Below are 15,414 nucleotides of genomic sequence, written 5' to 3'. Positions count from 1 at the left end.
CTGTGCCTTAGTTCTACAATCTGTAAAATGGGAGAAGAGTGGTAGCACATGGAAAGCTTTAATAAATGTTGGGCCTTATGATGTTAGCTTTTCTTGGTTTACAAGACTTGGCAGGGCTCACCCTCCCAGCCTCATTTCCCATCTTCACTGCTTGGAGCAGCATTAAACTGTGCCTAACTTTCCCCACACACCAGACTGTCTCCTGTCTCTCCCTTTGCTCATGCTGTCCCCTGCCTGGAATGCCACCCCTCCTTCTTCCTTGATTCAGCTCTATCCTCAGCATCCAGCAGGAGGCCACACCCCGGGCAGCCTCCTGGTGAATGTTTGCAGTACTAGTTCCCGCCACAGATAGCACTGGCCGCTGCTGGAGGCAGAGGGGAGAAGTTAGGACAGAGAGGACTTGAAACCCATCTCTCTGGAGCTCTGGGGAGAGGCACTCCTGATCCCAGCACAGAATTCCTCAAGAGATGGCCAGAATAGGATTCTCAGGGGAACTTTCATAAGACTGCAACAGTCCTCACATTTTCCTTCTGAAGCTCACATCTCTGAGGTTCTTTATTCCTTCACTTTTTTTTTTAATTCCTTCACTTTCATTCCATCCTTAGGGAAACGGAATTCTGCCCTAAATGAACAAATATAGTCATTCATTCAAAATATATGTTTTGAGACTGACTTTGGATGCCATTAAAGTGCTGCACTCAATATGCCAGCAAATTTGGAAAACTAAGCAGTGGCCACAGGACTGGAAAAGGTCAGTTTTCATTCCAATCCCAAGGAAAGGCAATGCCAAAGAATGTTCAAACTATCGCACAATTGCACTCATCCCACACGCTAGCAAAGTAATGCTCAAAATTCTCCAAGTGAGGCTCCAACAGTTCATGAATTGAGAACTTCCAGATGTTCAAGCTGGATTTAGAAAGGGCAGAAGAACAAGAGATCAAATTGCCAACATCTGCTGGATCATCTAAAAAAGAAGAGAGAGTTCCAGGAAAACATCTACTTCAGCTTTATTGACTACTCCAAAGCCTTTGACTGTGTGGATCACAACAAACTGGAAAATTCTTCAAAAGATGAAAATACCAGGCCACCTTACCTGCCTCCTGAGAAATCTGTATTCAGGTCAAGAAGCAACAGTTAGAACTGGACATATTGGGGAATATAGGGAAGGAGTTCCATACTGGGGAAGGAGTATGTCAAGACTGTATACTGTCACCTTGCTTTTTTAACTTATATGCAGAGTACATCATGTAAAATGCAGGCTTGATGAAGCTCAAGCTGGAATTGAGATTGCCGGGAGAAATATCAATAACCTCAGATATGACACCACCCTTATGATGCTTTTGAACTGTGGTGTTGGAGAAGACTCTTGAGAGTCCCTTGGTCTGCAAGGAGATCCAATCAGTCAATGTTAAAGGAAATCAGTCCTGAATCTTTATTGGAAGGACTGATGCTGAAGTCGAAATTCCAGTACTTTGGCCACCTGATACAAAGAACTGACTCATTTCAAAAGACCTTGGTACTGGGAAAGATTGAAGACAGGAGGAGAAGGGGACAACAGAGGATAAGATGGTTGGATGGCATCACCGACTCAATGGACATGAATTTAAGCAAGCTCTGGGAGTTAGTGATGAACAGGGAAGCCTGGTGTGCTGCAGTCCATGGGGTCGCAAAGAGTTGAACACTCCTGAGAGACTGAACTGAACTGAACTTGGTCCAGGCATAGTGCCAGGCACCAGGGAGAGCTGGAAACAGGACAAAATTACAGTTTTATATTCTAGTGGGGAGGCAAGCAGTAAATAACTGAATAATTAAATAAGCAGTAGTACTGAGAACTATAAGGAAATTTTTAAAGTAACATGATAGAAAGTTATAGGAGGTGTGTGGGGAGTGTGGGAGGGGTGTTGGGAGATGGGGATTGCTTATAAGGTTATTAGAAAAGGCCTGCATTTAGCTGAGAGTTGAATGACCTGAGAAACCAGCCATGGAGAAACTTGGGGAAGGACTGAGTGTTCCAGGCAGAGGGAACAGCTAGTGCAAAGGCCCTGAGGCAGAAATGAGTTTGATAGATTCCAGGAACAGAAAGAAGGCCAGTGGGGCTGGAGCAGAGTGAACACTTGGGGAGAGAGGAAACTGGAGGGGAAGGCAGGGCAAGGTCATTTGGGCCTTTACAGGCCAAGGGGAGGGAATGGGTTTGATGTTAAGCTCCATTGGTCGGCTTTAAGCAAGGAAGTAACACCATGTGGTTTATGTTTGTAAAAGATCAATGGCAGTTGTGTGGGGGCTGGGTCATTAAGGGACAGGAGAGGAAACACAGAGACCAGGTAGGGGCCATGCAACCATCCAGGTGAGAGGACTGAGTGGTTTGGAGGTCATGATAAAGGAGAAAATTGGATGGATCATGGATTGATTTTAGAGGTAGAGTCTCTTAGTTGGATCCTTCAGGAAGCAGACACTAAGATAGCATTAGATATGCAAGTGGTTGATAGGAAATTAAGTCCTGTGAAAGATAAAGAGGAGAAAGAAGAATTGGGCAGGTTGAACTTCAGACCTCCATGCAGATCTGACAAACCCTTGGCCATCTTAACAGGGTATTCTGGATCCAGTGGGCTTCCCCAGTGGCTCAATGGTAAAAGAATCCACCTGCCAGTGCAGGAGACAATGGTTCCATCCCTGGGTTGGGAAGATGCCCTGGAGGATGAAATGGCAACTCACTCCAGCATTCTTGCCTGGAGAATCCCATGGACAGAGGACCCTGGCAGGCTACAGTCCATGGGATCGCAGAGTCGGACATGACTGAGCACGCACGCACTCTGTGGCCAACAGTGCCCATCAGGGAAGTTTGGCATTGGGCAGAAATGCCCATTCCCCAATAACTTTTTCAAGCCCAGTCATTAATTGAGTACTTCCCCAGAAGAGGGTGGCTTTGGCTCAAAAGCTAGGGTGATGTCCACACAGAAACCCACATGGGGACGTTTACAGCAGCTCTGTTTATGATTGCCAAGACTTGGAAGCACCCAAGATGCCCTTCAGTAAGTGAATGAATAACTAAACAGATATAGCCAGACGATGGAATATTATTCAGCAATAAAAAGACAGGAGCTGTCAAATCATGAGAAAACAAGGCGGTACCCTAAATGCATATTACTAAGTGAAAGAAGTCAGTCTGACAAGGCGGCATACTGTATGACTCCAGTATATGAAGAGGCAAAACTATGGAGATGGTGAAAAGATCAGGGCTTGCCAGGGGTTATGGGGGAGAGGAGGATGAATAGGAGGAGCACAGAGGATTTTTAGGGCAGTGAAACTACTCTCTATGATACTGTGATGGTATCATTTATCAAAACCCACAGAATGTACACCACCAAGAGGGAACCCTAATGTAGACTGTGGACACTGGGTGTAATAAAGTAGAATCAGTCATAAAAATCAGCTCATCAGTCATACAAAATGTCCCACTCTGGTGTAGGATGTGGATAATGGGGGAGGCTCTGCATACGTAGGGGTGGGAGGGGATATGGGAAACCTCTATACCTTCTGCTCAGTATACTGCGAACTGAAAACTGCTCTAACCACCCAACCAGCAAATGCTGCACCTACAGGTGCCCTCCAAGGCTGCCACATCCCACCCCTTGCTCCATGAACATTCACTTCTCCATACACAGCCCAGGAGCAGCCCCTCTGAGGTCCCCTGGGCCCCTCTTCCTGAGGGTACGTTGAGAAGTAGGGGTTGGTATGATGAACCACAGTCCCCATCACAGCTGGTCTCAGGGCCCCAAGAGGAATTCACGGCCTCCTATCTCTGCCACCCAGTCTAAATTCCCTCTGCCTTCTGTTAGTACCTCTTGCTGAGCAAACGGCAGCGAGGAGGGGCTGGAGAATATTCTTTCCTCCCCCAGCCTAGTAAAGTCCATGCACAACATATCTGCAGGCGGGGAGGGAGGAGGCAGGATTGTGCAGGGAGAACTTCAGACTATAAGAAAGTCATTTCTAAAAGAACAGGGGAGTGGGCGCTAGTCAGGCAACTAGTTTCTGTTACAGGCCTGTGGCAGAATCAGACTTTGAAATCAGGGCTTAAGGTGACCTGATACACCCAGTTTCAGCACGGCAGGTCCTGTGTCCCAGGAAACCTCTCAGTCCTGGGCAGATCCGGCTGGCTGGTCAACCGAACTGTCCTAAACTACACTCCCTCAGTGCTGGTACCTAATGGACACTGAATAACACACGACTCTCTTTCTTCCTGCCTTCCTCAGTCCCCGGGTTTCCCTCCACTACAGCCTCTCCCCCTTTACCAGTCTATCAGAAGACTGTGAACTCCTCGAAGGCAGGAACCAGCTGTGTCGTCCTCATCTCTGGGTCTCCAGGGCCAGTCCCTGTGGATACTCAAACTCCCAGTGACTGGAGACAATGTCACCGGGGCTGTGCTCGTGAACCAAAGAACTTCCTTTCCCCAGAGGGTGGAGAGGTGGGGACTGGGGTCAAAGAGAGCTGCCTGCACCCATTCCAGACATCCCCATCCCAAGGGGCTGGTCTCCACTCACGGATGGGCCGTCCCTGGACCAGAGCTGCCTCGGTCTCCTCATCTATAAAATGGGGCTGTAGTACCTACCTCACAGGATTATAATGAGAATTAGAAGACTAGATGAAATGTTGCATGTGAAACCTCCCACAGACTCGGAGGTAGGGATCAGTTCTTACCATGCTGCTTTGTATTCCCAGGGCACTCAGTATGCCTGGAATTCAGTAGATGCCCGATACCTGCTGCATGCATGCTCAGTCGTGTCTGACTCTTTGCAACCCCATGGATTGTAGCCCACCAGGCTCCTCTGTCCACGGGATTTCCCAGGCAAGAATACTGGAGTAGGTTGCCATTTCCTTCTCCAGGGGATCTCCCCAAATCAAAGATCGAACCCACATCTCCTGCCTTGGCAGGTGGATTCTTTACCACTGAGCCACCTGGGAAGCCCCTCCAATACATGCTACCCTCTTCCTTGTTTATTCCTAGTGTATATTAGATGCTCAGTAAATGTTAATTTCTCTTTTTACTTCTTTTCCTTGACTCCCCAGGAGCCTACAGTGCCTTCCTCCATAGTTGCTCTGTCCTTTCTTCATTCCCCTCTCACCCTCTTTCTGAGCAGCGTTGGAGAATCCTTCAGACCGAGGTTCGTGTATGTGTTCCATCAACACACTCCAATCTGGGGCCTTCCAGGGGGAAGCAGGGCTCAGACAGGGCCCGAAAAGCTTAAGTCTGAGCATCAGATGTTGGGATGAGGAGCCAGACCAGAGAGGAGGGGCAGCAGCCAGGGAAGAGGGAGCTTTCCTCTCTGGGGAAGCCCAGAGATTTCCATCCAGGGTGTTTACTTCCTTGGAAGCGGGAAAAGGAGCCAACTCACCTCTCAGGCTCAAGCAGGAAGTGAGGACATCTGTTCTCAGCTTGGGAGGAGCTGAGAATCAAGGAGGAAACGGGTGTCCTCCTTGTGGGGGGCCTGGGAGTTGGCTGGAGCGTGTGAGCTTGAGTCCAGGTCCAGCCAAGAAGGACCAGAAGGAGTGGCTGCCTAATAAGGCTGAGTCCTCTCTCTGAGGATGTAAGGGCCAGGGCTCTCACTGTTTCATCAGCATCCCAAAAGCCCCCAGTTCCTCCTCCCCTGAACTTTTTACTCTGCCTAACCCTCACTGGTGGCAACCTAGGAGCTCCATACTGTAACCGTCCCCATTTAACAATAAGAAAGTTGAAATCAGAGGGATTCGTTCATTTCCCCAGGGTCCCCTAGTCAGTGGGTGTCCATCTGGGAGTTGAACCATGTCGCCTGTTCCACTGGGCCAATCAGCAGCCCCGTGAGGAAGCAGTCTGTCCTGGGAGCTTCCTTCCGCCCTTGGCTTAGTCCCATCCCCTTCCACCCTCTTCTCCAGGCAGTTCCCAGGCAGAGCCCAGGAGCCCACCTAGATCCGCAGCGCCCCTCCTGCCCTCACCAGCGGCCCCAGCACCAGTTTTCATTGCATCCGCCTGTAACTTGCATTCCCCAGCTCAAGAACTTCTTGAGGTCTGGTACCACGTCTGCTTCGTATCTGGGTCACTGGCTCCCTGCCTGTGTTCAGGGTGTATTTCCATCCAAGCACGATGGAACCTCAGGGCTGGTGGCTGTTACTCCAGCTCCTCTAGAAAAGGCTATTTTCCTTTTTTTCTTTGGCAGTACCGCATGGCATGTGGGTGGGATCTTAGTTTCCCCGACCAGGGATCAAACCCTCGCCCCCTGCTTTGGAAGTGTGGAATCTTAACCACTGGACTGCCAGCGCAGTCCCCAAAGGGCACTTTTCTGATGATCCCTGACTCTGTAGCTATAGCACATGGAGGCAGGAAAGCTGAGTTTTAGGGAATATTCTTTCCTTAGTCTGTAAAATGGGTAGGAGCAGTCCTGTGCTGCCTACAGAGATGGTGAAAGACAAAAGGCCGGCTGCTGAAGGAGGGGCAGGTGGACACTGCAGGGCCAGACAGAAGTGTGTGATGGGGCTCAAGACCAAGGGGGTGTGTACCTGGGACCTCACCTGGATGGCTCTTCACTTGTATCCAGCGAGGAGCCAAGGGTACCTGGCAGCTACCCCTCAAATGCCATCTGTTTCCTGATCTAGCTCAGGGTACCCAAGGTGATCCCTATGGGAAGAGGGGGCAGGTTGGGGAGACTCTCCCAGGGGCTAGAAGAAGGCAGAAGGCATGAGACCAGGGTAGAGTAGGCAGTCCTGCCTGCTAGACCCTCCCCTGCTCCTGCCTGCAAAGCCTGCTAGCTCTCTTCTCGGCCCATCGTGGGGTGGGTCCAGGCTTGGATCTCTCTCCTCACTGAAGTTTGTCAGCCACCAGCACTAGCTGCAGCCACAAAAAAATTGTACCCACACACGGTTTATTTTTCAGAAACTGAGAAACAGGGAGAAAAGGGACTTTGCCAAGATTGCACAGCAAGGAGGAAGCATTTGAGAACAGTGTTGATCTCTAACATGGGATCCTTCTTACAATGTTCCTAAGGCCTTTGTAAGTAATCATTAAAAGCCTCACGAGGCCTCGGTGGAACAGGCGTGTGGCTATCACGATCCCCCTGTTGCAGCAGTGATACTGAGCACAGAGAGGTTAGGCAACTTATTTCAGATCACACAGCTGCCAAGTCAAGGAGCTAGGATCCTAACTCAGACATCCAACCTCATGATCACTAGGATAGACTGTCTCCCTGGATGAGCAGGGAAGCCCTGGTAGACTGGGATGGGGTCAGGGTATGGTACGATTGTCTTGTATTGTATTGTTTAGACGTGAAGTTATGTCTGACTCTTTTGCCACCCCATGGACTGTAGTCCGCTAGGCACCTCTGTCCATGGAATTTCCCAGGCAAGAACACTGGAGTGGGTGGCCATTTCCTTCTCCAGGGGATCTTTCCAATCCGGGGATTGAACCCACATCTCCTGCATTGGCAGGCATATTCTCTACCGCTGAGCCATCTGGGAAGCCCAGGGTAGGAACAGGAGAAGAAAGTAAAAGGGCCTGTTAGGAGGCTGAGGGGAGAAGGCAATGGCAACCCACTCCAGTACTCTTGCCTGGAAAATCCCATGGACGGAGGAGCCTGGTAGGCTGTAGTCCATGGGGTCACGAAGAGTCGGACACTTACTGAGCAACTTCACTTTCACTTTCATGCATTGGAGAAGGAAATGGCAACCCACTCCAGTGTTCTTGCCTGGAGAATCCCAGGGACAGCGGAGCCTGGTGGGCTGCCATCTGTGGGGTCGCACAGAGTCGGACACGACTGAAGCGACTTAGCAGCAGCAGCAGCAGCAACAGGAGGCTGAGGCAGTGATGGGACACACAGAATGAGCTGTGCTTCGAGGGAAGCAGCAGAAAGAATTTTACTCTCGGTGGCTGCCCTGTTAACCTGTTCTGTTGACCCAAACTTCCCTACCTCTGGATGAGGTCTTGGGCATAATTCATAGCTTGTTCAGTCACTTCGGGGCTTTATCCTACTTTTAGATATTGAAACAGTTGGGTCTAATGGCAAAGCTCTAAGCTCTAGCCAAAGCTTCTCCTCTCCCCCAGCTGAAGTCTGCCTTAAACTCAAAGACCTATATAATGTGGAAGGAGGCATGGTGGGATTCTGCTCTAAGACCCCAATTTGGTCTGCTCTCCCCTTGCCCTTTCCCCTACTAGTTGCCTCTGGTTTCTCCAGGGTGGGAGATTGGGGCAGGGAGGAGAGAGAGGTAACAAGGTAAGTCTGGCTTGTCTGGTTCAGATGTTCTGAGGAGATCAGTGTTTTCAGGTGGGTCAGATGAGCACCTGAGAGCTGGTGCTTTTCCATTAGGGGCACTTTTGTGGGTTCTTCATGGGTCCCTCCATCACTAGGAATGTCCCACCTGCAGTTCCCACCTGGGCACAGCATTCCCTGGCTTGCACAACCCCTCTTCAGCGCCTATCATCGAGGTCCACCCACCCAACATGAAGTCTTCTGATAAGATCATGTATCCCTTCCTTGTTTCGCCCCACCCCCAATCCTCTTGGGGTTAGATCCTAATCCAATGACCTCAAACCAGCCACCTTCTGCAAAGTTCCAGGCAGGGACCCCAGGAGATATGCTTGCATCCTGGCCCCCAAGTGCTGGGGGTAAAGACCATCCCCAAAGCAGTTCAGTCTCTTCCTGCCTCGCAGAAACAGGGGACTCAGCCAGCCTCTCACCTTTCCCCAGTCACCCACCTCCCAAAACCCGGTGGACACCTGCCACTGTGCTCTCCCACTCTCTGAAGCCCCTTCACCTGGCTTAAGTTGGTGAGTGATGTCAACTGTCTCTAAAGACAACTCCCTTTCCCAGCTGTCTCTAAACCCCACCTCCACGTGGCTTGGTAGCCCCATAGCCTGGGCGAGCTGAGGGACCAAGAGCATTTTTGTCCAGCTCTGTTGCAAGTCTACACTCTAGAATGGGCATTCTTGGTATCCATCATCCTCACCTTTGGGGTCTGGACTGAGCTGGGCAGCAGAGTTGAGGAGGAAGGGAGGGATCAGAATGGTTTTTTCCATTCAGGGGTCAATTAGTCATGATGCTGAGGACTAGCTGGGAAGGGATGAGTCAAAGAAGAGATGCAGAGTTCAGGCCCCCATCAAGGAGGGTGGTGAGTCAGGCAGACTGTGGGGGGTGGCTGCCAATTTGCAGTCTGGGATTTGGTTTTGAACCTGGAGTCTGAGGGCCTCATAGGAGGTAGAGCAGGGTAGTTAATAGCACAGACTTTGAAGCTGGGGCTTTGGGATTTGAAGTCCAGCTTTGCAAGTTTGTACCATTTGGAGCAAGTGACTCAACCTCTCTCTCTAGCTGCCTTGGCTGCACTGTGGGAGGGTTCAGACTGGACTGAAACCCGAGTGTGCAGCTCAGAGCCTGGCCCCTGGAGCCCTCAGCAGAGTTCCCTGCAGTCCCAGGCGAAAGGGAGGATTACTCTCACCCCCCATTTTATAGATGGGGAGATAGAGGCACAAAAGAGATAAGCAATGTGCCCAGGGTCCCACTCAGACAGTGACTGAGCCCTCACCAGGCTACACAGGGAGGATGCTGGCCTGGTGGGTAAGTATGACTGCATGGGTTCACACCCCAGCTCTACCACGTAGGAATTTTTGAGCAAGTTACTTTGCCTTTCTGAGCCCTCAGTTCCTCCCTCATCTGTGTGTTGTTCGCACTGTGCTCTCTGGAAGCTGAGGATTTAATGAGTCAGTCCTCGAAAGGTCCACTCTGTACTCGTTAGTTACCCTTAGAGTGATTCTGAGTTGGAAAAGATAATGAGAGGAAGCGCTCCCCTCCGCTTTACAGAAGAGGTTACAGGGGCTCAGAGAGCGTGAGTGACCAGCCTGAGATCACACAGCTGGCAGAGCTCAGACTCCTCCACTGTTCTTCCACCACTGACAAGCTGTTCCATGGGAGGAAGGCATCAAGAATTGGTGAGCAGGAGGCTGGAACGCCGGGATGGGAAGTCAGAGGAGTGGTCAATCCTGGCCACTCAGGAAGGAAGATCTGTGTCCCTTCTTACCCATGTGGTGCTTGAGCAAATGCTTTTCACACTCACTCCATTCAGTCCTCCCAAGGAACCGTGCCAAGCAAGGAGTCCTGGCCTCTTTTACTGCTGAGGAGCATGGAGGCCTTGAGAGGTGAGCAACCTGGCCACCTGAACCTGGACAAGGGTCTCTTTACAGTGCCTGAGTTGTCAAAGGCAGGCAGGCAGATGAGCACAGGAGGGAGCCAGGGATGGTGAGAACAGCAAGCCTCCATTAGGACGCCACTGCGTGGAAACTGAGCTGTGAGCACCCGCACGGATGGCCCAGGGAGCCAGTGAGATGATGATCACTGTAATGAGTCCCCGTGGGGGACAGAGGCCACGTGTGCCTCTTCCAAAGTGTGTCCTATTTCGTTGCTCACAGATGGGAGTATCCAAGCCTTCACAGAGAACCCCGGGGGACCTCCAAATCCACCCCAAAAGAGCATGGGGCTTGTTGGCAGCAGGGTTTGTCTTTATGAGACAGCACCAAGAACCCCCGCCACCTGCTCTGTCCCATTCCTAGCAGCCCACCCTGGCTCTGCAAGGATGTTTTCCAGACCCTCTGGCTCATAAAGGCTGATGGCTGTCTTTTAAATGCAGGCTCGTGTCTTTGTCACCCGCTGAGCCCATTTTTTGGAAAAGACAGAGAGGACTTTGGTCTTTGGCTCTAATGATCACATCCTGTCTAGAGATCAGAGGGGGACCTGTTCCCATATCCAGCTTCAACTCAGACTGGCTGTGACCCTCCTGTGTGCCTGCCATCTGACCAACACTTTCACATCCATCCTGGAATCTCACTGTTCCAAAGAGACTTCAGAAGTTTGGGAAGGGAGAAAAATGCACAGGAATGAGAGATCTGGGCTTCTGTCTAAATACATGAGGTTTTGTCTTTAATTAACAGTTAAGTTTTTGCTATTGATTTTTAAATTAAACGTGATCTGTGACACCAATTTCTTGAAATTTATTGGGACTTGGCTTCATGTCCTACTACATCCTGTATTCACGATCTTTTTTGGAAACCTTCAGTGTGTGCTTGAAAATAACACATCAGATGCAGAATTCTATATGTGCTGTTTGTTGTTCTGTGGTTTGTGGCTTGCTTCTTTGTATGTTTTGTAATTTGGAATTGAGAGCTCGTGTTAGCAAGGCTTTTATCTGTGAGTAGCCCACGTGGCCTTTACTGTGGGAATGTCTCTCCAGAGAGGCTTGCCTTTGCTATTGCCACCTGCTCTGTGGGTGTAAACCACCCCGTGTTTGCTTTTTATATTAATTTCCAGACTTAGGAGTTCTGGGACCGTGTGGGCAATGCAAATTCAAACCTCAAATTTTGTGTGAGGGAACGCCTAGAGTTAGAATTTCTCGAGAGAGACTCGATTTTTATTTTTCCAACAGAGCCCAAAATGAGCCAACTTCTTTGACAACTTCTTCTGCTTTTTTGCAAAAGGATTATTTCTCTTCCGTTTGCTCTTTCACTGAGGATATGGGTCCAGCTTTACTCAGGTGTCTTAGTTCCAAAACTCTCTCGGCAGGGGCCCAAGGCCTTGTCTCCCATCCCAACATAGATGTAAAATCCAAGCTCCTCAGTTACCAAGATCAGCAAAGGTCAACAACCTCTCCACCCTTGTCCCCAAGCCACCATAGACCCCCCCAAAGGATTGGCAACCGCTCGTCACCCTGATTTTGGCTTCCTCTTTGTTTGTTTTTAGTCCCTGGGGATTTCTTTACTCTCTTGGAAGCCCAGTTGGGTATTTAAAAGAATGTTCTAGTTTCTTTGGTGTCTCCAATACTGTGCAGCAGTTGGCTCTTAAAAAGCTTCCATGCATGATACCCAAGATCCAGCTTCCATTCTTCTGCTTCTGAGTGACCCTGGGAAGTCCCTTGCTCCACCTCCTCGCCTATCTGATGGGGTTCATCATCCCCCAGCCACCTACTTTATAACCTCACTCAGATGAAAGGCATAAAGTTGGGAGGGTAGGGGTGGCAGGCAGGGGCTGTATATCCCAATGGCTTCAGCAGCTAAGCACCTAAGTCCCCAGTGGTCCTTCCAGAATGTCTGGTGATCAGTCATCTCAGAGCTGAGGGGCACCTGGGGGCAAAGGCTCTTCAGCAAAGGGACTGATTTCTCCAGCAGCACCTGGGAGGTAGGTGTGCGTGCTCAGTCCCTAAGCTGTGTCCAACTCTTTTTGACATTATGGACTATAGTCCACTGCTCTTCTGTCCAAGAGAATTCCCAGGCAAGAATACTGGAGTGAATTGTCATTTCCTCCTCCAGGAGATCTTCCCCAACCTGCATCACAAATTGAACCCGCATCTCCTGCATTGCAGGCGGATTTTTAACCTGCTGGAGCTACGGGGAAAGCCTGAGAAGGAACTCACTCCACGTCTCAAACCTCCGCGTGAAAATTCCTCCTGGCTCCTCTGCCTGATATCCATCCAAGGTGTCCCAAACTACACTCACCTCCCTACCAGGCTGACTCCTTCGCCGGCCCCCCAGCCCGTGATGACAACACCCACTCCTTTACCTGCACCAGATACCCAGGAGGTATTTCAGAGGGTCCCTCTCACAGCACTTGAAAGTGAAGTCGTGTCCAACTCTTTGCGACCGCATGGACTGTTGCCTACCAGGCTCCTCCGTCCATGGAATTTTCCAGACAAGAGCACTGGAGTGGGTTGCCATTTCCTTCTCCAGGGGATCTTCCCAATCCAGGGGTCGAACCCGGGTCTCCCACACAGTAGGCAGACCTTTACTGTCTGAGCCACCAGGGAAGTCCACACTCAAACCCAATCACCAAATCCTCAATATTCCAAATCTCTGTGCCCACTTCCTGTCACCCCCCTCCCACTGCCTGGGCCACGTCCAGGCCTCATTAGAGCTCATGCAGTGATTTCAAGTCCTGGCCTCTGTCCCTCCTCTGATTCTCAAAGGCTCAGAGCGCATGGATGCCCAGAGGCCAGGACCCCCGCTCACTTCTGCTCCCTTCTGGGCTCCGCCCTATGGGTGAGCTGTCCCTGCTTGGCCTCTCCCAGCAGAGACCTTTTGAAGCGTGAGCCCTCAGAGGATAGCAGCCTGAACAAAGAGGGTGCAGACAGGCTTGGGCTCCAGCCTCGGGGGTGCTCCGCATTTAGATGCTGCCACTCTGACCCCCCTTCACCTCAGGTACAGCGTAACAAGGACAGAAATAGCAGCACGCTTTCAGCTTCTATGAGACGACAATAAATCTGCAAAGTTGTCATTCTCACTGCATCTCAACCCCTCCGCCTTACCTGGCTCCTAAGCTGCACCCCACGGCTGACCTTCACTCCCGGTGACGCCCAGGAATAGGGTGGGGTGAGGGGAGGGGGCCGCTCGCCTGGTAGACGAGGCACCAGCTCGGCAGGCTGCCAGGGTGCTGATTCACCTCAGGCGGGGCACGCTGGGCTCCCTGAGCCCAGCTGTGTGGTCTTGCCCAAGCTTTGGCACAAACCCTCCCATCCTCCTTAAGAAGCTGCCGAGGTCACACTCATTTATCTGCAGCTAATAGGTGGACTGGGCTGCTGAGAGAAGGCCCCCAGGACTTGTGACAAGGGGCAATCGAGATGCTAAGCCCTGAACATGATGCTTGCAACGAGATGCTTGCCCCTCACAAGGGCAGCCCACATGGTCTCAACCCCAGAGAGAAACGGGTGGGGGTGGGAAAGCCCCCCTCCGCTGTGCCACTGGGGGGGCCAAGGAATTTCTTCCATCCTTGGCCCTCCTCTGTGACACTGGCTCATCACCCTGGGCACTGGGGAGGGCGGGCAGGGCGTGAGGGGGGAAGGCAGAGAGCTCACAGAGGCCTGACAGGCAGCTGGTGTGCTGACTACTCAGGTTATTGCTGTTTAAGTACCGAATGGGGGTTTTTGGAGGATGGAACCCTGAACTGGGCGAGATAACAAAATGGGAGCGGGTCCCGGAGGATGCCAGCCCTGACTCGACCCGGGGTCCCATCTCCCCCCCGCCCCCCACCTTCCCACCCCCCTGCCCAACTTCTGTTTCTAGACCATTCTCAGACAGAAACACATTCCTGTTGGACCTCGGCCAGCTGGACGAGTGGCACTGGGGCCCCACGTCGACCGCTCAGTCACTCTCAAGCCTCGCTGACGGTGCTAACAAGGGAGGAGGACCGAGCTTGGTGACACTTAGAGGAAAAGGTGTCAGGCATGGATCCTAGGGGGTGAGGCTGGGGTGAAGAGCTAGCCCGCCTTGAGGGACGGGAGGGCCAAGACCTCAGGCCAGGATAGGGATGGGGGCTCAGGCAGGGCACTCTCCCTGGGTACAGTGTGTGTGTGAACACTTGTGTGTGTCGGGGGGCACGTGTGTGTGTGTGTGTGTGTGGCCGGGGGAGTGGGGGACACTTGGGACACGATCCCGAGGGCAGTGGGCTTCCTGAAGACTCTAAGCAGGGCTGCCAGCCCCCTGAGGTGAGGTGCCGGGAGGGCACAGCAGATCATGGAGGTTTTGTCAGAGAAGCTGGGGTCAGGACAGGTGGGGTGGGGGCGCAGGGTGGGGACACCTTGGAGAGGCCAGCCTTGGGGCTTACACAACAAGGGGGTGGGGGCGGTGGGGAAGGGGAGGGCTGGAAGGCAACACCTGGTTCAGGCCTGACAAATGAGTGGCTACAGATGGACAGAGGTGCTGCTCACAGCAGACCCGTGAGGGCTCCGGCGTCTGCAGGGGGTTGATGCTTTCGGACCCCTGTGGGCGTCCGACATGCTCCTCAGTCCACTATTCTCATTAGAGAAGGTGCACAAACACCCAGCAAACAGGTTTCTCTGAACTGAAGCAGCTTCTTGTTAACACTGGTTGTTACTGGCAAGGGAATTACACGAGTCTGGGCAAGCTCTGGGAGATGGTGAAGGACAGGGAAGCCTGGCGTGCTGCAGTCCATGGGGTCACAGACTCGGGTACAACTTGACTGAACCACCACCACCGCTGGCAAGGGTCTAGCTCGTGCCCCCTACCCTAGCCTGCTCCCTCCCAGGCTCTGTGGTGACCCGCTGGCTAGGGATCCAGCCCCCGGGGGATGCCCTCTCTGCAGGTGCTGTGAGGACCTGGGGACTGGGCAGTGGTGGGACCCTCACCACCCCTCCACGTGCCCGCCGACCAGGTAGTCTCCAGGTTCCAAGATGTGGCACACACACCGCTTTTCCTGTGTAGGGGGCACTCCCTTCAAGTTTAGCTTACTTACAAGGTGGAGGCGGGGTAGGAGACGGGGAGCTTGGAAATGGGCTGGAGCACTGGCCCACCACTGCTGAGGGCCAGGACCCCCTCTCCTCGCTGCAATGGGGGAGGCACGGCCTGAGCTTTCTAGATCACAGTCTCAGCCAGAAGAAACGAGACAGACCAGAGGCTAGAGC

Source organism: Bubalus bubalis, chromosome 4 (genome assembly GCF_019923935.1).
Source record: "Bubalus bubalis isolate 160015118507 breed Murrah chromosome 4, NDDB_SH_1, whole genome shotgun sequence".
NCBI lineage: Eukaryota > Metazoa > Chordata > Mammalia > Artiodactyla > Bovidae > Bubalus > Bubalus bubalis.
Note: the sequence above shows the minus strand (reverse complement) of the source record.